The sequence below is a fragment of the Passer montanus genome, unplaced genomic scaffold (genome assembly GCF_014805655.1).
Source record: "Passer montanus isolate IOZ18808 unplaced genomic scaffold, ASM1480565v1 scaffold29, whole genome shotgun sequence".
Classification (NCBI taxonomy): domain Eukaryota; kingdom Metazoa; phylum Chordata; class Aves; order Passeriformes; family Passeridae; genus Passer; species Passer montanus.
The window spans coordinates 9,925,631-9,951,806 of NW_024367596.1; the positions used below are offsets into that span (position 1 = coordinate 9,925,631).

General features: G+C 46.6%; 1 protein-coding gene across 6 annotated transcripts in view; it reads left to right on the plus strand.

Annotated features, from left to right (window-relative positions):
* Positions 1-26,176, plus strand: part of LOC120504263 (LIM domain containing preferred translocation partner in lipoma) — a 336,133-nt gene that overhangs the window by 33,809 nt on the left and 276,148 nt on the right. The window contains exon 1 of one of the 6 annotated variants that reach the window (XM_039713611.1): positions 7,414-7,430. The exons of 3 other annotated variants lie outside the window; for them this stretch is intronic. The gene's annotated coding sequence lies outside the window, so the exon portion shown is untranslated. Of the gene's footprint in view, positions 1-7,413; positions 7,431-8,629; positions 8,805-26,176 lie in introns of those variants that run through there. 2 more of the 6 variants (XM_039713610.1, XM_039713607.1) reach the window with 2 other exon arrangements.

Here is a 26,176-nt window from a genome sequence, read left to right on the forward strand (position 1 = left end):
TGTGGGTGAAGGATTTTTCAAGTGCTGGAGGAGTGGATTGAGAGAGGAAGGTAAATGGGTATGGAGGGAGGTGAGAAGACCTGAAAGCAAAGAATGTTGAAGGGGAGGGAAGAAAGTGAGAAAAGGAGTAGGAGGAAAAAAAGAGCAGCAAGTCTGCTGTGGGAGGGGATGGTGTAGATGAGAGTCAAGATGACCTTAATGTCTCTTCGTTGTGTGTTAAAAGCTATGCCATAACTCAGCTACTGCAATTAGTCAACTCCCAGGGTTTGAAGTACCAGTTTCTTCTCTGAATGGAGTGTACTGGTCCTGGCTGGAGTCCAGTGCTGGAAGATTTCTTGGTCAGGTTTGAATGCCCCATGTGGTGGGGTGCTGGGTGGTCACACCCTGTCTGTGTCCTACTGCCAAACATTAATAGGCAGGTGCACAAGCAGCTTGTCATCTTCTGCTTTATACCCTCAAAGTTACTTAGTGCCCTAGAGACTCAGACAGCAAATCAGACATTGGGGGGTGTGTGTGTGTGTGTGCATATGTAGAAATCTACCTCCAGCTTGCTTATCTTTTTTTCTGTGGCTTGTGTCTGATCCCCATCTATTTTTTTTGTGTCTCCTTTTACTGTTGATCCTGTTGAGAGCTTCCTTCTGACTTCTCATTTCTTCCACAAAATAGTCTCCCATCCTTCTAGCTCTTTCCTAATTGCCCATTGGTTAGACACAATTCCTTTGTAGCCAGTATAAGGCGTGGGAACATGTAGGACATCTCTGGAGCACAGTCCATCTGCTGTCATGGCATGCTGTTCCAGCAGGAGAGAAACCTGAGTTCAGAACATCTGAAATTGCCCATTATCTCTGCTCATTTCTTGCAGTCCATAATTTGGGAGTGGGGAAGTGAGGGGAAGAGGAGGCGAGTCACTCTAAACGTGACTCATCCCACAATGGATCGATACAAAATGTTCCATTACATTTTCATTGTCAAAAATCACTTCCCTCTCCTACCCTCCTCCTGTGAGGTGCTGCAGAGGCTGCTTCACTTGGCTTGGTGGTGGTGGCATGGCCAGCCCAGCCAAAGGTGTCCGAGTTTTGGTTCAGACTTTGCTTTCTGGGTGGGCTGAGGTTGAGCGTGATGGAGGTGACCTGATTTCAGAGGGGAGAGAGATTCCTTCTCAGGAGATTTTGTGTTGCTCGTGGCATGGGGCAGACCTGTTTGACAAGAGGAGTCACTCCCAGCCTTCCCCTTGGGGAGGGAGGCCAACAGATGTGCGAGATGTAAGGCAATATTAAAGGACATAATAGAAAGTATCGTGGGCTATCTGCCAGGAGCTCCTCTGGGCTGGTGCCACAGATTGCTCCCTTGGGCTCCAGAGGCCTTTCACTGGTGTGTCCTTGCTAAAGTTTCCTGCTGTGTGCAGTGATGGGATAGAGATGGAGCTGCTGGGTGTTCTCTTGCCCCCACGTGTGATTTTACAGTCTCCTTACTGGCCAGGAAGGGTGAAAGCTCGCCAAAAGCTGCACAGATGTTGCCAGGTGTATATACACGTTTATGTGTTGGTATGTATATGGTAGAACAAAGAATTGATCCAAGTATTGTGATTCCATTTGTCCTGTCCTCCTTTCTGGCATCTTCATGAGCAGCTTTATGGGCAGCCCCACTGTAGCAGTTGGCCCTGATCCTGTTTGTGCACAGGAGGCTCTCTGCCTCTTGCCTGGCATGGGATGGGAAGTATCACTGGGCTGACCTCAGCGGCCTCTTCAAAAGGCTACAAAGTGTTTGCAGTTATTTCACATCTTCCACCTGCCACAATCAAGGCCTTGATCTGTGGGTAAACTGGCAGCAGCACTTTATTAAACAAACCCCGCTGCTCACAGGTAGGGTTTCGTTGGAGGAGTTTCAGCCTGTGAGGCAGCAGGCTGAGGTTGTGAGCATTGCTCCTGATAGTGTTATCTGTCGGTGCAAATGGCACCAACGGCATCTCCTGCTTCATCCTGTGCTGGGAGAAGCTGCCGGGAGCTGGGCTCTGTGTGGTTCTGCATCGTGGTGTGCTGTGATGGCAGGGGCAGGACCCAGGACATTCAGCAGTCCCTGGTGAGATGTGCAGGTTGCTGCTGCTCTGTTGTGAGGTGCTGTCACTGCAGCAGAATGTTACAGGATCCAGGGCGCACACAAATGTGTTTACAGAGCAAATAAAGGCGGGAGAGAAAAAAAAGGAAGAGCCTCAAAGTGGCTTTGGGTGTTTTTTAAGTGGTAAAGCTGAGAAATTCCTGAGCATATGCAATTAATGTCTGTTTAAACAGAAACTTCTTTAGTAGCTGAAATATCAGCTCTACAGAAGAGCTTTCCTGGTGGGTCTTTTTCATCTCCAGCCGCCTGCCCTGCCGGGGTGTGCAGGGGGATGTCTCCAGAGGTGCTGGGCTTTGTGTTTTCGGTTGGGCTCGTTAGGTGTTTGCAAAGGGCGATGCCGTCCTTCTTTCCTGGCTTGCTTCCACTTCTCTGACTGTGTGGAGGTAAAAGTGGTAAATTTTATGAAAACTCACCCATTTGGGTCACGAGGGTCTCATGCCTGATGCAGTTTGTTTTTGTGAGATGTTATTTACTGGGATCCTGGAGGAATGTGATGCAGAATAAGCTAAAGGGCTCCTCTCCTGCTGGAGCTGTGTGCTTTGTCTGTGAGCAGGCTGCTCTCTGAGCAGCAATTCTGGTGAGAGCTTGTGAAGTTCTCAGAGTAAAACCATTGGGGAACGGGGTACATCGTGGAGGCAGGAGAGGGTGGTAGCAAAGTCTCTGTAGGCTTGACCTGCCCATTAAAATTTCACAGGGTCTTGCTGACTGTATGGATGTCAAAGCAGCAGCCTGCTGTGGACATGATGCTGTTTGTGTGTATTATGGTTGATTTAAAAAAAAAAAAAAGTCATGAGGATGTTTTGAACAGTCTTGCTGAGCACCACTGTCGCCCTTCTCATTAGCTACAGCAGTGACCTGGGGCTTTCTTCTTGTGCTGGAACTTGCAAAGGTATGCTGTTTCCCTTTTTCTTTTTATCTTTTCCTTTTAAAAACACCATTGAAGTGTCTCTCTTGTGCTTCAGCAGCAGTTGCTTCAGCCTGTGCTGTTGTCCACGTGCTTGTTAGAGGTTCCCTTGTTACTCTGACACGTAGCTAGGTGTGAGGAGTGGTCTGCAGGACCTGCTTCAGTGGGGCTACACCACACCTAAGCTCAGTGATGCACAGGGCCAGATCCATAGCAGGTGTGAATGGCCAAGTGTGGCACCTCAGCCTGTTTTGTCAAGGCTGTTATTCTCTGAGTATAAAGAAACCACGTTGAACTCCTTGCATTTTATATATCCTTTGAAAACTTGACATGGACATGATGTTCCTCTCTGAGCTTCTGAGCTGTAGCTGCTGGATCTCTTGATGCAGTTCATTTGTTGCTTCGGAGTGCTGGAAAAAATGTCGTGCAAACTCTGAAGTGTTTGAACAAGCTATGCTCCCCTTGTTACATCTTTTTCCCTAGAAAAACAGGTGGAGATGTTTATCCCTCTCTCCCACTTTGCTTCCTCCTCCCAACCTTGTCACTATTGTCCCACTGTGGTGAATCACTTGTGTCATGCACCAGTGTAGCATTTGTCCCTCGAGAACACACCAGTCACTGCTGATTTGCCTCAAATCATTGTCCTTGCAGTCCTGAATAATACCCACATTAAACAGGTGGAGCTGATACAATCACTTCCAATGCAGCTGACAGCAGCTGGGTCAGAGTCTTTCTCACTGTTTCCTGCCAGAGAGAAAATAAAGCACACGTGAAGGCAAAATACATGAGTTTTCCCCTTTGTCTCCCCTCCCTGGCACCCAAGTCATGCTTTCCACAACAATGAAGAAGTCTCAGCTAATCTGTTTCACAGAAGAGGCTGAATTTCTTAGAGTCAATGTTTCCATGTCTGACAAAGTTAAAAAACTGAAAAAAAAAAAAAACCAAAAAAAAAGGCAGAAAGGGCAGAGAGTCTGCATGTGGTCTGGCAGGCAGCCAGGCAAGGAGTGCTCTTTGGGGTTATTATTAGGCAGATAACTGTATCGAGAGCTTAAACATCACCCTGGGTCTGACGGCTGCTGCGGTGCTCTTTTTGAAGTGCTGATGCACATTTCATATTCGTGACAGAATGTATTGTAGCACCTGAACCCGCTTTTAAAAACAATTTTTATTTTTCCTTTTCCCCTACAGTAGCTAGGGTGCCAGTAGAGTTCCTGGGAAGCAATTACAGGTGCTCCACGGGGAGCCATTGCTGGTTCGGAGCTTGCAAATTCTTTTCCTGCTAGCTCCTCTGTATTCCTGCCTCTGATAGGAGCCATGCCTAGAGTTTGTACGTGCCAGAGGTGTCCCTGAGTGAACCGGACTGCCCTGAAGATTGTCTAAGCCCTTCTCAGGACCTGGCACAGCCCAGAGGAGGTTTTGGGGCTGGTGTGTTCTGGTTTGGAGGGTGTGTGTGCAGAGGGGTGCTCAGAGCTGTGGGGGACCCTGTCACCTGCACTGCCCTGTGGAAGAGGGGACACGTGGGAAGTGCAGGGACAGGCTTTTGATGACGAGAATTGAGATGCAGCACTTAACACACTTGAGGAACAGAAGCTGATGGAGAACTGCACAGGGTGGGCTGACACGGGCGGAGCTGCTGGCTGGGAAGTTTCTTCTCAAGTCCTTGAGACCAGCAGAAGAATGTCTGTTTGTAATGCTGCTAGATACCATGTATCTGTCTGTGTTCCCATCTATAGATGGTATGTGCAAGGCTATATATAAACGCTGTGATGGCTGGTATTTTGGCTGATACACTCACAGTTTTGTGCCACATTGAGAGATTTAAAAATATCTCCCTGTTCCAGGAACATCTATACCATGGCAGATGTCATCTGGCATGGGGAGTGGCTTCTGTAAAGGGAGCTCAGCATTATTACTATGAGCCTTAGTAGTCTATTAGAATATTTATTGCTTCACTGCCACCACAAGACATGTGAGGTGTGTTATTTCTGCCTGTCAGAGTTTTTTCACACATGCAGGCAGGCAGCATCTGTCACTGCTCACTGCGAGTCACTAGCTTTCATTCTCAATGAACTTTCTTTCCAGCTGGAAGGAAGGCAAAATAAAGGCATCAGAACTACAGAGAACTGCTGAGAAGGGAGTTCATCAACATTTATTTACCTTGGAATTGTACCTCTGGTGACTGTCTTGAGTCTGGGTCCTTCTTGGCCAAGGCACAGTCACCTTGTGCTTGCTATTGTTTGATTTCAAGGAGAGCCTCTCGACCTGTTGTGTCAGGCCCTGCGGAAGCCTGGTATGAGTCAGTGTCTCTGTTGCAGGAGACAAAGAGTAGGATGGGAAACAAGTGAGAAATTACGTGCTCAGGACTTTCTTTTGGGAACAGCTCTCAGGTTCCCCAGGCCTCTATTCATCAGCCTGGCAGCACTGCCTCATCCTCAGTTCGTGTCAGAGTGTGAGCAAGTCCTGTTCTTGTGTGTCCTTGCAGAGCTGTGGTGTTTTTGTGGTGGTTGTGAAGCATTGGCTGTGCCAGCCATGTTGTGATGGCAGTGCTCAGAGTGTGAATGCTGGCATCACTCACCAGCAAGCTCTGCTTGTACACACAGGGATAATTCTCCATTGCTCATGCTTAGGACAGGGTTTGGATGGAGTCTTTCAGACTAGAAGGGCTGTGGAACATGTTGAGATTTGGCCCTCCATTGTCGAGAGTTTCTGGACCTGCAGAGAAAAATGAGGCAGTAAAGACCAAAGAGGAAACAAATGTGAGAAGTCACACCTGAGCCTTGACCTGGGTCTCTTGTTTTGGGTTGTCCTGTGAGGTGTCAGTGCTCTGTTCAAATCCTCCTCAGTGAGCTGGCATGAGATGTTTGTCTGTAACTGGAATCAGGGGAGCCAAAACTTTCCCTTCTGTGCTGGGTGAGGATGGATGTGGGTTCATTCCCTGCGTTCTCTAGTGAAGGGGGAAAAAAGATCAGTGGGGCAGCAAAGGTGTGGAAAGTGGGATTAGATGCTTCACATGAAGATTGGCCAGGTAGGAAACGTCCCTGTTGGCCTCCTTATTTGTCTGAGCCCATAAGGTGTTCCATGTTCCCTGCCCAGTTCCCAGTTTGCCTCTTGTTTGTTAGGGTGTTGTCGGCAATGGCCAGATGTCTGTCTCCCAGCTCTTCGTGGAGTCGAAGTGTCATTTGGAGAAGGTTTGCTGCAGTGGCTGGAGGTAGCCTGGAGCTCTGTGGAAGTGGCTTAGTGAGTCACCATGGTCACAACATTGGTGCCTTGGCAGGTGTTGAACAGCCAGAGGGCTTCTGCTTCCTGGTCAGGGGCCGTCCAGGAGAGGAGTGTTGTGGGTTTACACCTGCTAGAGGCACAAGGGGCTCTTGGGTCTGGACCAGGGTAGAACTTCACATTTTTCTATCACTTTAAGGATGGACAGAACAATATCAGAAGCAGAGGGCAGTTTGTAGGGTTTTTCTATAGATCTCCTGTTTCTTGCATCTATCCCATAGATCTGTCCCTGACCCACTCCCTCGTGCCAGGCCAATGAACACAAGTGGTAATTAAAATGAGAATCAGTCTGGTATCTCCTTCTAACCTAGTGATGGACTTCCAGTGTTTGCCTGATTGAAGAGGAATGGGAAGAACAGTCTTGGGACTGTCTCCTCCCTGCTGTGGCTGGGGATGGAGCTTACAGCAGTGATCTTGGGTTGGTTCAGACCCTGTCCATCCAGCCCAGGTCCACCTCTGCTGGTGGCCAGCAGCAGATGCCAGGGGAAGGCTATTGGCTTCCCCAGGTGGCCAGCAGAGAGGCATGACTGACACTGCTCAGCACCCTTCCCACTGTGGCATTGCAAAAACCCTGAGCGTGCCCAGCTGGCAGATGAAACACAAAGTGCCCAGAAAGCCTCGGAGCTGTGGGCGTGCGTTGGGAGAGCAGGGAGGAGGGTGTGGAAGAACATCTCCGGTGTCGCCTCTCTGGGTGCCAGGAAGTGGCCCAGGGCTGGGGTGAAAGACGAGCAGGGTGGGCAGCCCCGGCGGGTGGCACATTCTGTACATTCTGCAGTGCTGCCAGGCATCCAGCCCGGCCGGTATTTCGGTGTCCTCGCACCCGCTGAGCCTCGCTTTGTGCCCTTTTGTTCCCCTCCCCCTGCCCCGCTCTGCCTTTAACTGAGGTGCACTTGTTTATCCATCGGGCTCTACAGCCTATAAACAGGATGTCTCTCTGTTTCCTTTCAGCCCGGTAACACTAAACCACTCCGGGTGCAGATAACGCTTTAGGAACCCTCCTCCCGGCTGAATGAGCCTTGTGTGCCAGCTTAGATGAGACAGCACATATGTGTGTATATATATATGTGCATATGCATCTAATAGGGAAGTGGTATGAGGTGGCCACAGTGAACAAATTCACGTTGCTGTAAAGGAAGTAAGTGCATGTTTTAGGCAGGGTGGCTGAAACAAGACACCGATTTCAACTGGATCCTGAATATACAGTTTGTAAAAACAAGCTGTTGTATAAAACCCTAAGCCTGTGAAACCTTTTAGGGGAAAATATTCTGCAGTTTATTTTGTTTAAATCATGCTTCCCAAAGATTTTCTCACTATGCTGGAGTCCTGAATACTGAGAGCCTGATAGTGAAACAGCACGTGGAAAGGCTTTGCATTAACTAGTACTTGCAGTGCTGAGTGAAATTTTGAATGGGGGAAACAAAATCAGAAAATAAAAATACTAACACACTATTTCAGAAAAATTTCTCATTCAGAAAAGTAGTGTTCAGGCCGTGTAAAAGCAGTGAGGATAAAGGTCATTCTTCTGAATAACTTTTTGATCTGAGACCTTCCAATCTCAAGTAATAATAAGCAAAATGGAGTTTTGAGATGTTCAGTGTCTTTGCTTTAATGTTCAATATGTTCAGTGATTTCTATTGATTGTGGTCTTGTTGTAAGCTCTGCTATAAATCAAGTCCTTGCCAGCCCGTTTCCTTAAATTTGTAATTTCCTTTAATATCTTGTCTTCCATTTGAAATAAAGTTAAGGTTCTGGGCTTTATGGTTGTGTAGGAATATTTTGGAAAAAGGAATTTATTTTTCCCAAACAGGAGGTAAACTTTCAGCACAGTAATTTTTATTGTATTGGTTTTTAAGTTGGTCTTATCAACACTGGGGCTGGACTGATAACTTGTGAACACTTGGAGATGCAAAGCAGGTCTCTAGAAAAGAAGTGGATGGTGTATTTTTTTTTTGGATTGATGCGCCTTTACTTCAAGGGAGTTGTCAGTGAGAGCTCATGCTTTTGTAAAAGTTTTAAGTTTCTACCCACCACTTCAACCAGGTTGTCAGATCAACATGTCTCGTTTACAGAGATGTACTCTGGATCTGTTACTGAGACGTGGTTCAGAATAGCTATTGAGGAACAAGTTGTTCTGCCACAGCTCTTCTGTGAGCGCTTTGTGTGCATGCAGCTTCCTTCCAAAATGAACATGCTTTTCTTGACTAAGTTCAGGCTATTTTGGAAGGTGGAGTAAGCTAAAACAGGGAGGGGGGAAAAGTTCTGTTCTTCCAGAAATAAATTGATTTGCATTGGGCGTATTTTCCGTGAGCCTTTTGCATTCTGAAGCCGCTGCCTACCTGGGCAGGTGGATCCCAAGCTGTGTGGCTGGCCCTGAAAGTTCTGCAATTCATGTTCCGGTGGCAGAGAGGCCTTAGGAGATCAGCTGTTTTCTATAAAAAGCTGGATGATGGTGATTTTAATAGAGGGGTCAGCGTGCTTGGCACACCATCCTTTTGTGTGAGCAGGCTGGGTGAGTGACAGGGCTTATTTGCACCGGTTGCGTAAGGGTTTGACACAAATGGATCGGGTGACGAGGCTGATGGCACCTGCCATACAGATGCCATTTAAATAAAGATGTTCCCCTGATCGCAGAAGCATTTACCCATCACAAGGGCTGGCAGTGCTGGGTAATATTTAAGCTGTTTTGCTTAGCTCATGGAAAACAGGAGTGGATTTCAGTGTTGCCTTTCTGGGTGGGCAGCGTGACATTGGCAGCGGTCATGGGCCCCTTGGGCACTGAGAAGTCCTCGTGGAACTTGTGGTCAGGGGAGCAGGCAGTGCTGGAGGGGGGTGGCTCATGCTCTTCTGTAGAATCTAGGCTTGTGTCAAGGGCCTGTCCCTGCAGACTGCTGGGAGAGTGGGGAATGCTGAGATTGGGTTTTGCTTTGCCATGGTTCTGTGTCACCTCTCCTCCTTCAGTGTGGCCAGCTGCCATTGCTTCTTTGGTAAGGTGTTTACATCCACCCCATCTCATGTTTCCCAGGAGAAAGTGGAGCCAAATGGTGTGAGATCTGTAACTGGGCTAATTGCTCACTCGTGTTGGCATGCAGATCAGAGAAAATGCTGGATCGCTGGGCAAAGCTTTCTCTTCCCTCTTTCACACCTGGGTGCTGCAGCAGGGCTTGTTGCTGCTCTCACACAAGCAGTGTGTCACCTCTAGTGTGCTCCCCCCCCTTTTTTTTTTTTCCCCCTCCTTTTAGGAAAGGGGCAGAGCAGGTCTGAAGGGGAAGGGTAAAGCTGGATTTGGTGGTTAGTGCTTAAAATACTGACGTGTGCTGTAGGAGAGAAAGCAGCATCTCTTTAGAAACTTCTGTGACTGTGAGGACAGCTCCTGAAGAGGGAGGAAACCAAAGTCTTGCATCCATGTGCAAGAGATGGATGTTAGAACAACCTCTTCACTTCTCCCACCTAGAAGTCACTCTGGATATAAGATGGTTCCCCTTCCTGTTTTCCCTGTGTCCGAGCATTTGCCTGCTGTCCTGGCCACCCTAAGTGCTCTCCATGGTTAAAGCTGCTCTGGGCTCCGTTCACTGAGGCCAGGAGCTGTGCATTTCCCACTCTTCCATAATGTAGGGAAGTTCACTTTCCCCACTGCTCACTTTGGCAAACCTGAGGTGCTCTTCTTTGACAATACCAACCACTGTGTGGTTTGTGCTTGAGCAGGAAGATAAACTGTGTTAAAATGATAACTATTGTCATTGGTGTGCCTGGGAGGGGACAAAAATTGCCTCTGTCATGTTTCAGACATTTTTTGATGCTACAGGAGCTTGAGGAGGTGATGTGGCACCATAATCTCCAAGTGCTCCTGCCTTCACTGGGTTGGTGGCTTACTTCTGTTGACAGCACAAGGAACTTCAAAAATTTTATTCCCAAACCTTGCAGTCCTGATTTCTGTGTATCGTCCTGGAGTGGCTTTAGAGGATTTGTCTGGTGTGTGTTCCAGATGCCTGAGCTGTCCTGTCCCTTGGGGCATTTAATAGCAGCAGGGACATGGTATCTCGTGTGAATAAGCTTGGCAAAATACAAAAGAGAACAGCTATTTCTGATGCATTCAACAATGGTAATTGACAGGTGGTGGAAAATAGAGAAGGTATAGATAATTTCTCTTCAGCATTTAAATATTTTGGTGAAAACTACATTTGACAAGTGCTGCTGCTGTGTAAGAGTAAGGGCAGTGTTGCATCAAACTAGAGGAGAAAGATGAACTGATTAGTTTCCTCACCACATCCCCCCCACCTTTGCTAACATTTAAAGTGGAAAAAGTCGTCTGGTTTGAAAAATGTCACTTGGTCAAAGAGAAAAAACAACCAACCAAAAACTCAAAGCAAGCATTTATTACGTTGCATGTGGGTGGGATTGTGGGACCTACACAAAAACAATGATTAGGAGCTGGTCTGGCCCAGAAAGGAGTGGAGGGGAGCAGTATGCTGGGGCTGGATGTGGCAGAGTCAATGGTTCTGTTGTGCAAACAAGGTAGTGCAAATGGTTCTTCCTCCCAAAAACAAGATGACCTGATTCAGTCCACTGCTTAGTAATATATTAAGAGGAGTAATGACTAATTTGATGGAAAAAATTGAAAGCTAATGTGAGCAGAAGATTAATTTGGAGTCTGGAAGAAGGGCATTGCTAATCCTTGACTCTTTGGTTTGGGTGGGAGGGGATGTTGAAGATCATCCAGTTCCAATCTCCCTCCCACAGACAGGGATGCCTTCCAATAGGCCAGTCTTCTCAGAGCCCCAGCCAACCTGGCCATGGACACTTCAAGGGGTGATGAAAATCTGTCAAAGCACTTCTAACCATCACTATCAGAGCGGAGGTTGTTGCTGTACAGAGTTCAAAACTATTGCCTGGGTGGAAAATGGGATACTTTTTTGCATGGAGGAAAAAATTTAGCAAGAACCCCTGCCTCCCATAAAACCCACAGGCCTTTCAGGATCTGAACTTTTCAGCTTTCTAGTACCTTTTTGGTGTAAGAAAAATAGTACAACACAAAGCTCCCTCCCCTCCTAAACACTGAAATATTGACTAAAAATTATTGTTCACCAATGTTGTTACTTGGTGGTAGGAGATAAATATGAATGCTCCCTGAGAATAAATGGATGGTGACCTCCAGGTGCTGCCTGGAGTTCAGATGCTCTCTGCTGCTCCATGGCACTGTGTGGGTTTGCTGGCAAGAGGTACTTTGAGTTCTTGAGGATTTTTTACAATCCTGGTGGATGCTGTGTAATCTGTATTTTAATGCAATTCTCATGGTCGGTTGTGGCAGTTATCTGTGCCTTCTGTATTTTGGGAACCTAACAGTATTCAGCCTTCCTTGGTGTTTTTATGTTTCTTCTCTTCTCAGTTGCATAACTGGGTCATTCTGTCTGGTTGATAACCCCTGGCTTCAAGCTCTTTACGCTTTCCTGCTGACTTAAGGTATCTCCTCCTCTTCCCTCCCCAATTTCCTTTTTGCCTGCACCCTGCAGACGTGCTCCTGAGATGCTGGGTGTGGGTAATAAGTTCCTGAGAAAATCTGTGGGTAAATGATTAACGTGTTGTAACGCTGAGTCCCCCTCTCCCCTCCCTGGGGCAAACTGGTGACAGTGAATATTCACCTTCTGAGCTTGTCATGCCTGTCCTAAACAGCAGATACCCTTGACTGGGTTCTTGCCTTTTTTTTTTTTTTTTTTAAAGCCATGACTTTCTTGAGTTGGACCTGAGGATGGGAAGGAAGAGACAACAAGCAGGGTTTAAAAGCTTGGTGGGAATAATGGCCTGTGAAGAAGTGGCTCAGGAAGTTTTGAGGTGGGTGTCGCTGAGCAGCTCAGTGCAAGCTCTTAGCATGAGGTGGTGACAAAATCCTCCTCCTGGGTGTTGTACAGCAATTGCTCAGCCAGTATGTTGGGCACTTGCTCTGGCAAAGATGGCTGCAGAAACATGTGCTGCTGGTGAGACTGAGAGGAAGAAAATGGGAAATACACACTGTGTCTGCAAAGAAAAAGAACCCAAACGGTCCTTTGATCTCAAGCTTTTGTGGGTTTCTCTTTATTTGACTTGTTCATTCCCCTTGGAGGATTTCTGGAGGAGCTCCAGAATTAAGCCTTGATGAAAACCACCTTCAGACTTGCAGGCAACATCCCCAGTGGGGCAGAGTGTATGTGGGGAGAGGTCTGGCCGTGGGGCAGGCACTGCTGTTTCTCTCTCTGCTTGGACCAGTTCCTAAAGTGAAGTACCAAAAACAAGGCCAGCCAGATTAAGTGTTTCCCCTACCCAGTGGTATTTGTTGTGATGTAAAGCTGGAATGGTTCCTAGAAAGCATTAAAACACAAATAATATTAACCAGGACTGAGAGAGAACAGCCAGTCACTCGGAAATGAGAAATACGTTACGGTGTGAGCAGGTCAGTAGGAATGAGGCCGTCTGGTTTTTACTGCTAAATCTGCTACTCAATCCCTCGAGAGCCTCTGTGAAGCCTGGTCCAGCAGGAAAGGGCGTGAGCAGGGTGCTTGTCTGTACCAGTTGGGACTGGGAGGCTGCAGTTGCTGGTGTTGCTGCTGAACTGGAGCATGCTGGGCAAGGCTGGCCCTGCCTGAAGATTGTGATATCCTGGCTGGGCAGTTGATCCCTCTGACTTGGCATATTTGCCTCTCAGCTGGGACTGATCCAGCCCACCCAGCCCAGTAAGGCTTAAAAACAGCATTTCCTTGTAAGGCATTTAGGGATCCTGGGAGGTTTCATGCTAATCACATGCAAAGTGCTGTCCAACAAATACTCAACTGTTTGTTGAGATATTTACCTGGATGATAACATCTCTTCCCCTTCCCTGCAATAAAACGTGCTTGGTAACTCACATGAGTGCTTGTAAGGCCAAAGGGACAGTCAGCCCTTTTAATCTGTGCTGTCATGAAATAAATAACCCACTGAGCTAATTCCCTCGAGCTTGTCCTAATCTCACCTCACCCTCATCTTTGTTCACATGCGCAAATGCACTGTCAGCAGTGTGTAATGTGCTTCCCTTGCAGCTTAAACAATAAATCCTATAAGACCAAAGCTTTGCAGATGGAAATTGCATCGTGTTGGTGGTCTTAGGCACGTGATTCAGGTGACTGAAGGTCAGCTTGAAAGGACAGCACTGACTTCAAAGAAATTTGTTCCCTTCTATTGAAATTTCACACTGTAATTTGAGGAAAAATAATTTTTGAGTTTTGCTTCATGCTAAATAGATGTGTACAATCACATTTGTGTTTTAAAGTATTTAATTTCTACCATGGTTTCTGCAAGACTTTCTCACAGCAACCATGGGAGAAAGAAACTACTGAAAACCACTGGGTTTTTAAAATATTTTTTAACATACTGGAAAGGTTGGCAAGGGACTCAGCATAAGTGTAGATACTGAATACCTGTGTTTTTCTCAAGTCTTACCCTTTGTTGATACTCAAATAAACTTGATGGTAGAAGGAGTTTGTTGCTTTGAAGTGAGAAGTTGCAGCATCCTGCAACTCCCCATCTCATGTCTCTTTGTCACTTCTGTTTTTATTTCATCTCTTGTCACCTTTGGAGGAAGATGATGTCTTTCCCTGCAGGGGCTGAGGGAGGAGGGCAGGCAGGCTCCTGGTGTGTTTCTGTAACAGAAATCCCTATTTAAATGACAGGCAGTAAACTTTACTATTTTCTTTTTGCTTTTGGATGTTGTTCTGCTTTATATGTTGGGATCCTGCACTTCCCTGGGGCAGGCTTGCAGCAGTGGCTCTCCTCCCTGCAGTCATTATGTGGTCTCTGATTCTGTAATTTGTCTGATCAGCAGATATTTTGACACCCATGTGTTTTGAGAGGGGAAGACAGGCATTTAGCCTTCAGTTGGAACAAGGCTCGGCACTACTGTACATTTCATATTCAGTGCAAGACTCCCACAGAGACCCTCCGGCTCAAACCTGTTCCACTCTGTGTGGGAGTGCATGTTGAGACTTCTCCTCAGCTCCATGAGCCCTCAGGCTGCTGGAGATGCAGAATCCTCTTTCACAGGGTGTTGGAGGTCCCAGAGTGGGGAGAAAAGCCCTGAAGTTGTGTTGCAGTAGGGAGCAGCTGCCTGGGTAAGCAACACCTTTGGCTTTTTGCACAAAGCAGGAGGATCACATATCCCCATTGGTTCTGAAGCCTGTTCCACCACGTTGGGGAGAAGTAGTTTTAAAGGCTGGTGTGGGTTTGAATCAGACACCAATCTCAGGCCTTGTAGGTGTGCTGGGAGTGTGTGGTTTGTTGTCCTGATCCTCTCCTGATTCCTGGCAAAGGGCTTGATATTCAACCTTGATATCTTGAATCTGCAGAGCTTTCTCATCATCATATTTTCACTGGGTGGCATCAATAAGAAAGAGGAGGATTTCAAGAGTTAAAATACAGTCCTCTTGCACTGCTGCACTGATTTGGATTTTGTTCAGTTGGGGCTTCCCCAAATGGAGGGTTGGGTTGAGCTGTTGGGCTGGTGGAATCCAAAACCTTGCTGCACCATTTGATGTTTTGCTGTGAAGTGCTCCTTCTCTTGTGCCATCTTCAGCAGTGAAGAGCTTGATCCCTTGTTTGGGCTGGATAGTCATTGAAAGAGGTGGGAAGGTCCAGGGCTTGGAAAGGATAGTGTGCATCCCTCTTCTGGGTGAGAAACCACAGAGGTGGGTGGATGTGGGACTGTAATGTGGGTCATTGAGGAGCAGGGATTGGTGAAGCCATCTAACCTAGAGGGGTTTGGGCTCTGCTCCAGGATGCCACAGTGATTATCAGTGTCAACATCTGGCACATCAGTTTTTCCATTAGAAACTCAGTTCGTTGTGGGATTTTAATATCTTGGCTATTTCAGATCACGCTGAGAAACAGCATGCCCCCGTGCAGACACTCAGGATGCTTTAGTTGTTTGCAAAGCCTCCATATATAATAATAATTTATTGCACTGCCTTGAGAATAGGCAAGATGGGAAAACCAAGCCTCTACATAGCAGGAGTTCTTTTCTATCAGTAAGCTGTAGGAATGATGTGCTTGCAATTAATTAACTCTGATAGCAAGAGAGGAGCTGGTGAGGAGAGGGTTTGGGCAAAGGGTTTTTTTTTTGGCTGAGGTTCTGTTTTGAAACATGAGAGCTCCTTGGTAGTAGGACAGGTTCAGGATAGTTTAGCAATTGCCCCCCAGCCTTCCACCTCACTGGGGGTGGGATATTGCTGTGTTCCTCACAGGTAGCATGGAGAAGGGTTGAAACTTGGTGTCTCATTTGATGCTGAGAGACTTCCTACTTGTAACTCTGTATGTGTTCTGTGATGTGGACAAAACTTTGTGGTGTTTTGAGGCGTAACCCCACCAGGAGAAGTGGTTCAGAGGGGACCAGTGAAAGGTCCTTGTGGTCTCTGCTGTACATTCACAGCCTGTGACTGATCCACAGTGTGATTTACAGCAGATGGAACTGGGTCTAGGGAGATTTTCTCCTCTTGGAAACATCGGCAGCTTTGGTGTGTTGTAGGCTCTCTCGTGAGTCTTGGCATCACTTACCAAGTCTAAAACATAGAGCTGAACCTTCACAAAGTCCCTGTCTGAGATAAAGCACTTCCAGACCTGAGCTTTACTTAAAGCTCTGGGTGAAACACTTTGGTCTATAGTGAGGCACAAAATTCAGGCAGTCTGGTTTACAGCCAGAGCTTTCTTGGGGGCATGAGCTGCATGTGTGTGTGTAGCCACCCTACAAAACAGGATCTGATTTAAGAGAGTATTTCTGTACAGGAAAGCATCTAAGTATATCTTAAGTCCTACGGAAGTCAAAGTAACTTAAGCACGTATTATAGTTAATCAGGAGCTTAAGTGATTTGCTGAGTTGGCCTAGATCTGGAATGACACATAAGGCTCTCCTGAGCTGGGATTCACAGCCCTATTCTGTAGTTCCTTACCAAGAAAAGCTGATTTATTTATTTATTTTTAATTTTTGCCTTAAAGAATGGCCTGTTTTGGCCTTACTCCTTTGCAAGTTATTGGAAAGGAAGATGTGAAAAGGTAAAGGATTCCGAGCAACACAGTCCTTTTGAAATGACAAAGAGAATTTATACCATTAATTTCAAAAAGACTCTGTGCATCAAGGATAATGCTGTAACAAGGATGTTTCATTGAAGGATACTGTTGGAGTTGAAATGGCATCTGGTGTGATCAGAATGACAGCCTGACTGGAATTGGTGCTGTGTAATGTGCTGCTATACATTGCTTCCCTTTTATATGATTTTTTTTTTCCTTTCTGAAGTCTCTTTGCTATGAGTGGGATACTTGCAGCATGGATTTGAGTTGAATGCAATGTTGTGTACTAAGAACAATAAGCAGGTGCATTGTATAAAATTTAAGTGGAAAGCTACTGCCTAGAAGGGAAAAGTAATGTGGTTACTTCTGCATCTTTTTCCGCATATGAGCATTGTTCTCAAGCACTTATGGGTTCCCCAGTGTGAGAGGTTTATTTAAGGTAAACTCCTATTCAGGTGAATGGGACACTGTGCTTCTCAATTGATTTTTTTAGTACAACTTTTTATGGCTAGAACAATAGACAGTGCTAATATATAGGTTCTTTGTAAGAAGACTAACGTTTTGCCTGGAAGTAACGGGATCGTTTGATGAATGCTTGAGTGTTGCTAATGAAAAGGGGTGGGAGAGGAAATTACCTTTAATAAGGAGTTTAAGTGACATTTTTCTTACAGAATGCCACTGCTCTTGATTTTCACAGAAGCGAGGAACTCAAGGTGTTTGTGAAGCAGGTGTGGAGCAGCTGAGTGCCTGAAGACTTGCCTTGGCTCCCCTGTTTGTCCCTCGGTACTTACTTCATCCTCTTCTTCCTGCTCATCTTCAGGTTGATGCCTCCTGGGGCCCACCAGTCCTGGCCAGCAGTGTCCCTTTCTGTCTGAGGACAGCCCAGCAGATGCAGCTCTCCTGGAGCTGCAGCCCATGTTTGCGGAGCACTGTCTGTTCCTGTGTTTCGTGTCCCCGCTCAGCCTGGCCGGGAATGAACCCCTGTCTTGACCTGCAGCATCCTCTGGCAGGAAAGCTGCCAAGCGACTTCCAGCTGAAAACACAGTTTGTTAGGATAGGGAATGAGTTACTTTTTGGCTTGCCTTTTGGACCCCTGGCCTCCAGACTAGGCAGATCTTCTTTCTAGCCCTTACTGTAGTTAATCCAGCCTTGCCAAGACCGCCAGTGACCTCGGGTGCTTTTCTGATCAAGTTCTAACTCCAGTGTTAGCTAGAGCAAAACCTTCCAACTTTAGGTCACCCTAAAAAGGAGGTTTGCTCCTGTGAATGTGCCTGAATGACCCCCTTTTACTGAGGAGAGTTTTCAGGTAATGTTTAAAACCCACACTAAATCCAATTAATACAAAATAGTACTTTAGAAACAGGAGGGCAGGATCTCAGGGCTTTCAGCTCCATGTATGAAGTGGTGCTGAAGGCTTGTTTGTGCTGTGCTGGCTTCTCCAAGCTGGACTGTTTCTTTTAAGCAAGGGACGTTTACGTTTTTATTACAAAAATGAGCTTGTCAATCTCAAAGGGTCATAGACTGCCTTTTGGGAATCAAAGAAATTGGCAGAAACTGGGAAGTGCCAGCTTTGAGCTATTGAGAGCTGTTGTTCGGGTGTGTCTGGTGTCTCTGAGAAGCAGCAGCTCATAGGTCCCCTTGGTGCCTCATGGCTTGCACATGCTAAAATGGAAACAAAACCCAAAGCTTGTGGTGTCACCCTAGAAGGGTGATTGGTTCCTCATTTAAACAGGAAAGGCTTGCATTCTTGGGAGCCTGTGTCTGTGATAGGCTCGAAAAAGGGACAAACCAGACTTCTTTCCTTGACTTTAGTACTTTGTCTCTCTGACAATCCACTGTAGGTGCCCAGATTTCCTCCTCTGGAAACGCCTTTATGGTTTATTGTTAATGACATTTGTAACGAATTTGTTCTTGCATTGTACAGGTACAAAGTTTAAGCCCTTTGTGATTTTGAGATATTGGTATGTTTAACCTAATAAATTCCAGTAGCTCTCCAACGTAAGTCTTAGAGCTGTTGTAGTTCATGGGAGCTACTGGTTCTGATGTTGTTTCCACCCTGAGCTGCAGTGGGTTATTTCACTGATACGTTGAAGCTGTGGAATCTGCTCAGGGTATCACCAGCAGCCCAACTATTAATGGAGAAATACAGGCATATGTCAGAGGAAGTGAGGGAGAACTGAGTTTGAACCAGATACATTTTTGACAAGAATATGCAGATGACCCACTGTAATTCTTTCATATGTTAGTAAAGCTTTTAGGTAATGACCATGCTCAACGCTTGTCTGATTTTGGCCATCTGAGCACATGGGGATCCTTCTGTTGGAGATGGAAGCAGCTTTGTAAGAGGAGGAGCAGTGCAGTTTGACATCAGCCATAGTGTTGGTCCCTGTCTGCCTATGTGGGAATGGACATTACTTGCACTCAAAAAACTGTGACATGGAAGGTCACAAATTCTGGGTGAGGAATCTTTCTCAGTGCAGTCCTATGTGAGAGAAAAACTCCAGCATCTATTTCTAAGGACAGGATCTGAACAATCTGATTTTTTTTTTGCCATGTATTGTGGCCACAGCACCTTCCTTGCTGGCTGGCACGTCCTCAGTCCTTCCTGCTTCTGTGCACTTCCCTTAAGCCACAGCCTATTTACCCACTGCCAGACTGTACCTGGTACAGGTATCATCCCACATCCTTCAAACATCCCCTTCTTTTTCATCCAGGAGTGAGTGGTTTGAGGCAGTGCAGCTCCAAACTTCACATCTTGTGTTGTTTGGGGTTTTTTTTCTGTACCCTTTTTGGGGGCTTTTGTTGTTTTGTGGTGGTTGGTTTTGGGTTTCTTTGGTGGCACTTTGCTTTTTAGCTTAAATTTCTCCTGTCTGCAAAGCAGGGGATAGGATGTAGTGCTTTCCATGGTGTGGTTGTGAGGCTGCCTGGGCTGCCTGTTCATTCTCACAGCTGAGCAGTGGCTGTGTTGTGTTGGCCGCATGTGCTCCCAGCCTGCTGAAAAGGCAAGGCAAAGCCCATTACCTGAAACCACCAAGAAGTCATATCCCACCTTTGTTAAACCATGGTGACTTCAGGTTGCAGTCTCCTTGGCATTTAGAAATTGCTCTGGTGTCTGGGAAAGTGTATTGTGGGGCTTGTTAGTTTTAATTTAAATAGTTTTGGACTACTGGAGACTTGAGGGTAAAATAAAGGAGATTTTTATTGTCTAAGATACCAAACCTGCGCTGGACATGGTGCAGAAGCTGTGTGGCTGCTGGGGACTTGGACCTTAGCTGTGATATTTGTGAAGACATGACTTCAAGTGCAGTTCTGAGGGTCCTTTGTACCCTCCAGTGAAGGGATTTGCAAAGGGTTGGCACAGCCTAACTTGCATTTCTGAGCTTGTGAAAGCAAACAGTGTAAAATGCTTTTGGCTGGCTTTTCAGGGCAGATGTCTGAGCACTGCCATTGTCATATAATGATGGATCTTCTTTATTTGGGTTGGATGTCTCTGTCCTTCATTGCAGCAGCAAGAATTTTTCTGAGTCCATGGTTCTGTCACCAAAAATGGCAAAGATTTTTTTCTGGTAACTAATAGCTTCCTTGACAGGGATGTGACTTTAATCCCTTATAGAAAATGATTCTGTATTCATGCCATAGCAGGAACGGGGCTCGGATCTGTTGGGTGTTCCCAGCATTGCTTTTACTGCTGGGTTGCAGCAGCCACAAGGACCAGATTTGTCCAGTGTGTCCTTGTGGGAAACACTGGAGAAATCCGGATCTGTTGTCTTGGGGAGGATGACCATCATTGTGTCAGGAAGTTGGCTCTGGAGCAATGCAGCTCTGTGGTGGATGCAGGAATTTGCCCAGAGCATATCTCTGGGAATGTCCTGTGGTCCTTGGGTTAATATCCACATAGTGCAAAGGTGGCGGCTTTGGTGGATGGGCCAAGTTTGGATTGATTTTTGAAGGCCTAACCTTCTGCAGTGGAGAACGAGCTGTAGGTGTGGCTGTGTTTGTGACAAAACTGATGCCTTCCTGCTGTGCTGTGGCTGTGCTCTCTTTCTGTTGTTGGTCAAAGGCAAAAGCAGCCATGAAGTAAAAGGAGGAAAAGAAATCCCAAACTCCAGATTTCTGGTCAGCTGGGCTGACTCTTCTTATACTCCCTGCTTTGCACACAGGAGAAATGGAAGCTAAGGCCTGTGAGAGTACAGAAACACTGTTGAGAGAAAGCAAGTGTGAGCTTGGCCCTGAAGGGACTTCTGCTCCTCAGTAGTTTTGCAGTGAGTGTAGGTGATTGCCCTAAAGGTGATGTCTCCAGGGAATGCTTGTATCAGGAAGGTGGTGAAAGAGAAGGGAGATAGTCTTCCTCTTTCTTGAGAAGACACTGCTTTTAATTCTCATAAAGCAGAATGAGTAGGTTCAATCTCATCATTACTGGCCAAGCTCTCAAAGGCTGTGTTGGGACACAACAAACTGAGGTTTCCCAGTGGCAGCTTATCCCAGCTGGTGTCAGGGCAGGTGCCAGGGAATGTGGAGTGAATGCCTTCAGGAACCCTTAGGCAACCAGCTCACCTCCAAGAGATGTGGGCATGCTGCTCCTCAGCTTTTCTGAGCTGCTGAATGAGACTGGTGCCTCCTGAGAAGTTCGATGCGTGCTAGTCATTTGTTGCAAAACTATTTTCTTTCCATTTTTGTTCTGAATGTTGTGTTATTTAGACAGCAGGAGTGAGGAAGTTTCCAAGCTGTCTGCTTGGAGCATGGTGATTGTAGACCACCTATTCCTGGGCTGGAGGTGACATCCCTGGGGAGGCTGATGGTGGCTGGTGCTGAGCCACAGGGCACTGGGTGGTTTCCTACAGATGGGGGACAGATATACTTGTCAGGGACATGTGTGGGCCTGTGTGGGGAAGGAGACATTCACTCATGCTCCTCACAGCACACAAGTGTTTTTTGCTAATCATTCCAGCCCGCAGGAATTTTTTTATACTGATTTTTGGTGGTGGTGGTTCTTTCATTCAGTCATTATTTTTTTTCTTTTAGCCAAGCTCTCCAAGGCTGTGTTGAGACACAGCAAACTGAGGTTTCCCAGTGGCAGCTTATCCCAGCTGGTGTCAGGGCAGGTGCCAGGGAATGTGGAGTGAATGCCTTCAGGAACCCTTAGGCAACCAGCTCACCTCCAAGAGATGTGGGCATGCTGCTCCTCAGCTCTTCTGAACTGCTCAGTGGGACTGGTGCCTCCTGAGAAGTTCGATGCGTGCTAGTCATTTGTTGCAAAACTATTTTCTTTCCATTTTTGTTCTGAATGTTGTGTTATTTAGACAGCAGGAGTGAGGAAGTTTCCAAGCTGTCTGCTTGGAGCATGGTGATTGTAGACCACCTATTCCTGGGCTGGAGGTGACATCCCTGGGGAGGCTGATGGTGGCTGGTGCTGAGCCACAGGGCACTGGGTGGTTTCCTACAGATGGGGGACAGATATACTTGTCAGGGACATGTGTGGGCCTGTGTGGGGAAGGAGACATTCACTCATGCTCCTCACAGCACACAAGTGTTTTTTGCTAATCATTCCAGCCCGCAGGAATTTTTTTATACTGATTTTTGGTGGTGGTGGTTCTTTCATTCAGTCATTATTTTTTTTCTTTTTCCTCCTTTAATTGTTGAAGCTGTTTTTAATCCCTGACCATAATAAAGCCACACTGTTAACACAAGCAGCAGGGTAGCTGAAATTGCAGCTGTACTACAAGCTCTGCTTTTAATTTCAGGCTGTTATTAATGAGGCTAGAAACTTTCCCTTCCCCCAGCTGAGTTTCGACAGTGTGTCTTCATCTAAGCCACTTCATTCTGTGCTTCAGAGCATTCCTGACTCCATCTGGATGTAACAGGTGAAGGCTGAAGACTGTTTTCAGATGTCATGAAGGGGTTTCTGGCCACTGTCCTTCCCTTTTCCTCATGCAGGCAGCTCTGTGGAGGTGGAGGGCCTGGGAGCAGGCAGCTGCAGGGGCTGGGACAGAACCTCCAAAAAGAGGATGGGGATGGGGAACTGCAGCCCAGAGCTGCTAGTGCTGGGAAGGAGATGAAACTTCACATCCTTCCTTGACAGAGGTGGGAGAGCAAGACAGGGTGGTTGGAAGGGTTGGGGTTGCTTGTGAGTTTCTGCCCTGAATTTTGGTCCTAGGGCCAAGCCTGAGGGGCTCTGATGGCTGGTATTGCCATCCCATGGTGCATGTCTTTTCCTCTCCCTTTTCCTCCTGCAGTGCCCTGGGCACCCGCAGGAATAGTCTGTTGTTTACAGAAGAAGCAGTAATGGCAAAAAGGTTTTATGTTTTTGGAAGGCAATATTGTAATTGCATTTGGGATGTGGAAACCTCAGTCTACTGCTGAAATTGCTGCAATAGACTTGAACTTAGGGATTGTCAGGACTTTAGGAAAAATTCACAGCAATTTGCATCTCTAAAGTGCAATCCCACTCTCCTGTTTATAGCCTGTGTGTGTTAGAGAGGACATGTTTCTCTGTGGCCAAAGGCACGTAATCCTCCCATCCCCAGGTGTGTGCACTCCAGGCCAGGCTGGCTTTTATTTCCTGTGCAGGTATTACTTGAGTACTGCAAACCTGTGAAACAACCCTTTAGGACTGTAGCTACAATGGTCTCTAGTTTTTAAGTTAACACACACCCCCGCTCCCTTGCCTGCAATGTAATAAAGGTAATTACTGCCTGTGCAGTGCGTGTGTTTGCAGCTCTGCAGGAGCACTAGCTGGGCTGGTCTCATTCAGCTGGCTCCTGTTTGGATCCTGCGTCTCCAGACCGCGGGGTCTGAGCCTGACACTCCACGGCGTGTGCACTAGCCTTTTTCCTAGATGGATTTATTGGATTTCCAGTAAAGACAAACAAAGTCTGAGGTCTGACGGTGCTGAGCAGGCAGCGCTGCGCTCGCTGGTCCAGCCTGCTGTGCTCAGCTCCTTATACGGCCAAAAAAAGGAAGAGGAAAAGAGGGCGCAGCGTGAATACCAGACATACGATGCATTCTTCCCAGCTGCAAACTTGGAATTCGCTTTTCCCTGGAAAGTGGGCCCTCTGTATATCCATTAATTCAGGCTCTGTGCTGTTGAGCAGGAAGAGGGAGGCCAGCATTGAGCTGGCTCCGAGCAACACACAATTGTCTTGTGTAAAGGAATTTCTTTTCTGTGAGGTTTGTTTTTGCTGTGGTGGAGATGGAGGTGGGATGAGGAAAGGGAGAGGGGGCCAGGTTCTTCTGAAGCTCACTCTGCCTTGGCAAGCTGCAAGCAGGTAGACTGCAATTACATCTATTTTCTTCATCTAAAAATCAATCTGATTCATCATTAGCCTCTGCCTTTAAATTATATTTTCCCTGAATAGCATCTTCCGGTTAGTGGGAGGCGGAGGGGAGGTAAGGTAATCGATTCTGTTACTTCATTCATCATCTGGCTTCAGCCTGGGTTTGAATCACTGTGGGCGTGAATGGCTGTGCTCGGGCTGGAAGTACAATGCACAGGTTCTCTGTCTGTTGGATATGGGCCCTGATATCTCCAAGTGGGCTGGGGTTTCCAGGCACTGGTTTGTTCCCTTGGGTGCAGCACCCTTTTGAGAGCTTGAATGAGGAAGTTCAGGCCAATCCCTCCCCTCTCCTGGTCTGTCACTGGTTCACAGAGCGCCAAGGCACTGAGAACTGAACTGCTGTGGCAAGTCTTGTGGTGTCTTAGATTGTTTGGAAGACACAGCAGGGTGAATCCTGGTGCTGCCTGTGCACTGGTGGCTTGCCTGCCTGCCAGCACCTGGGGCCATGTTAGCAGGGACACTTCCAGCCAGCCCTGTGTTACCCAGGGGAGAGCTTTTCCAAGACCACAGATGTGGCTTGTGCTTCTGTGGATGCTCTCTGTGTTTCATGGGGGCCAAACAGGTAGGAGAATTGGGCAATTGTCACTCAGCCAAAAGGCATTTGAAAAAAGCAGCTTGACAACCTTGAGTCATGTTTTACTGCCTTGGAATCAGAGTGCCTGGAAAGCAGTTCTCTATTGTCTCTTCACAGGCCTTGTGGAGGTGATGATGCTGCTTAATTTCACAAGCTCCTTTCATCTAGCTCCTGCACCATGCTTTCCCATCTCGAGGATGGGCTGTGACAGCACTTGACTAAGGCAATCTGTGTAGCTTTGTGAGGATCCCATCTGTTTCTCTCCTTGACAGCTGGGTTGTTCCATGTTACTTGCCTTCTTTCTTTCCTGTAAAACCCAGCACGTTATTAGGACCCAAAATAGTAGCTCCTCTGGGCCATGTTGTAATAGAGGGTGTTTCATGATGACAAGTTCCAGCATTGCATGAAGGCAAAGCCCTTTTATACACGCGGGGAAATAGCAACAATCTGCTTGCAGGTCAGGCATGGCTCAGCTCTTTGAACTTGTACATTGTCAAGTGTTTGCTGCCTCTGTTCTTAGAGACTGTACTTTGCAACAAGCACTGTAAATTATCCAGCAAGGATAATAAAGGAGTTTGATGGTAGAAAAAAGAGAAATGAGTGGCAAATCTATGCTAATGGAAACATCTGTTAGGTATTCTTGTTATTCTTTCCCTATCCATGCCAACATGCATCCAGAGGTTGTTTAAAGCCAAGTGGAATAGAGACTTAATTTTTTCTTCTGAGTGGACCTTAGGATCTTGTGTCACGGTTTGGGTTAGAACTGTCAAGTGTTTTTTTGGCACTATTTCATCTAAGTGCACTCTTGAGCATTTTGCTGTAAATGCAGCTTAATGGTGCTCCTTGTTCATTAGCCAGAACTCCACAAAAAAAAAATCAGGAAGTGGGCTTGGTGAGTGTTGGATTTGGGGTCCCTTAATGTTTTGACTGTCTGAATTCTTTATGGTGGTATTGATGTGGATGATAGCTGCCAGTTGAGAACAGGAGACTGGCAGCTTGTAGGACTCCATTCCTGTGTCCTCAGATGTGTCATGCTTCCATTTCTGCTAGATTTCAATGGGCATAAATTTCCACTGGTTGCTTTTCTAGTGCAGTGAAACACTGAACTGGTGGAGAAGGGGAAAAAGACAGGTGACTGGTAAATATTTCTTTAAGCATTGGGGTTTTGTTTCCAGGATATTATTTCTTGTTGGGGGGGAAAAATGTAATATAATAAACACAATGCACCCTCCAAGGGTAGGGGAGTGCTGTGCTTCTATTCTTTTTATATTTTTTATTTTTGCGGTACTGCCTTGAGGTGTCTTACCAGAAATATGGGCTGTCATTATTAGAGTATCCTGTAAAACAGCTGTAATAATTGCACAATGTTCTTTATTCCTGTCAGGTTTATTCATAGACTTTTTTTTTTAAGACACACGGGGGACTGTCTCTGTACACATCATTGATTTTGCTAATAAAATCTTATATTTTGATGGTACATTTCATTGGAAAATCATTAACTGCTCCATAAGACTTACAGTATCGTGGGATGGGAATGTTTCCTGTTGCCTTCATGGAGAGATTGATCTAGATTGATTTCTTTGATTTCTTAGCAGCTACTGGGAAAGGGCACAGAATCAGATGCCTCATCTCTGCTCCAGTCTCTCTCACCAAGGCTTTTCTTCCTGCAGGGAGTGGAGAAGGTGCTTAAAGCCTGTTTGAAGTTATTCCAGTGCAAAACATGGGGAGAGGGCACCCGTTGGACCATGGCCACCGTGTTGTTCCCAGTGGTCCCTCCATGTGAGGTTCTTGCTGGCAGGCTGTGACTGTAGGCCAGCTGCTCAGGGGGAGGACATTGTTTCTATTCAGGCTGTTCAAGGACCAGGAGCAGGTTAAATTGCCTCTGTCCAGTATCAGCCAGGACATGCTTGAAAG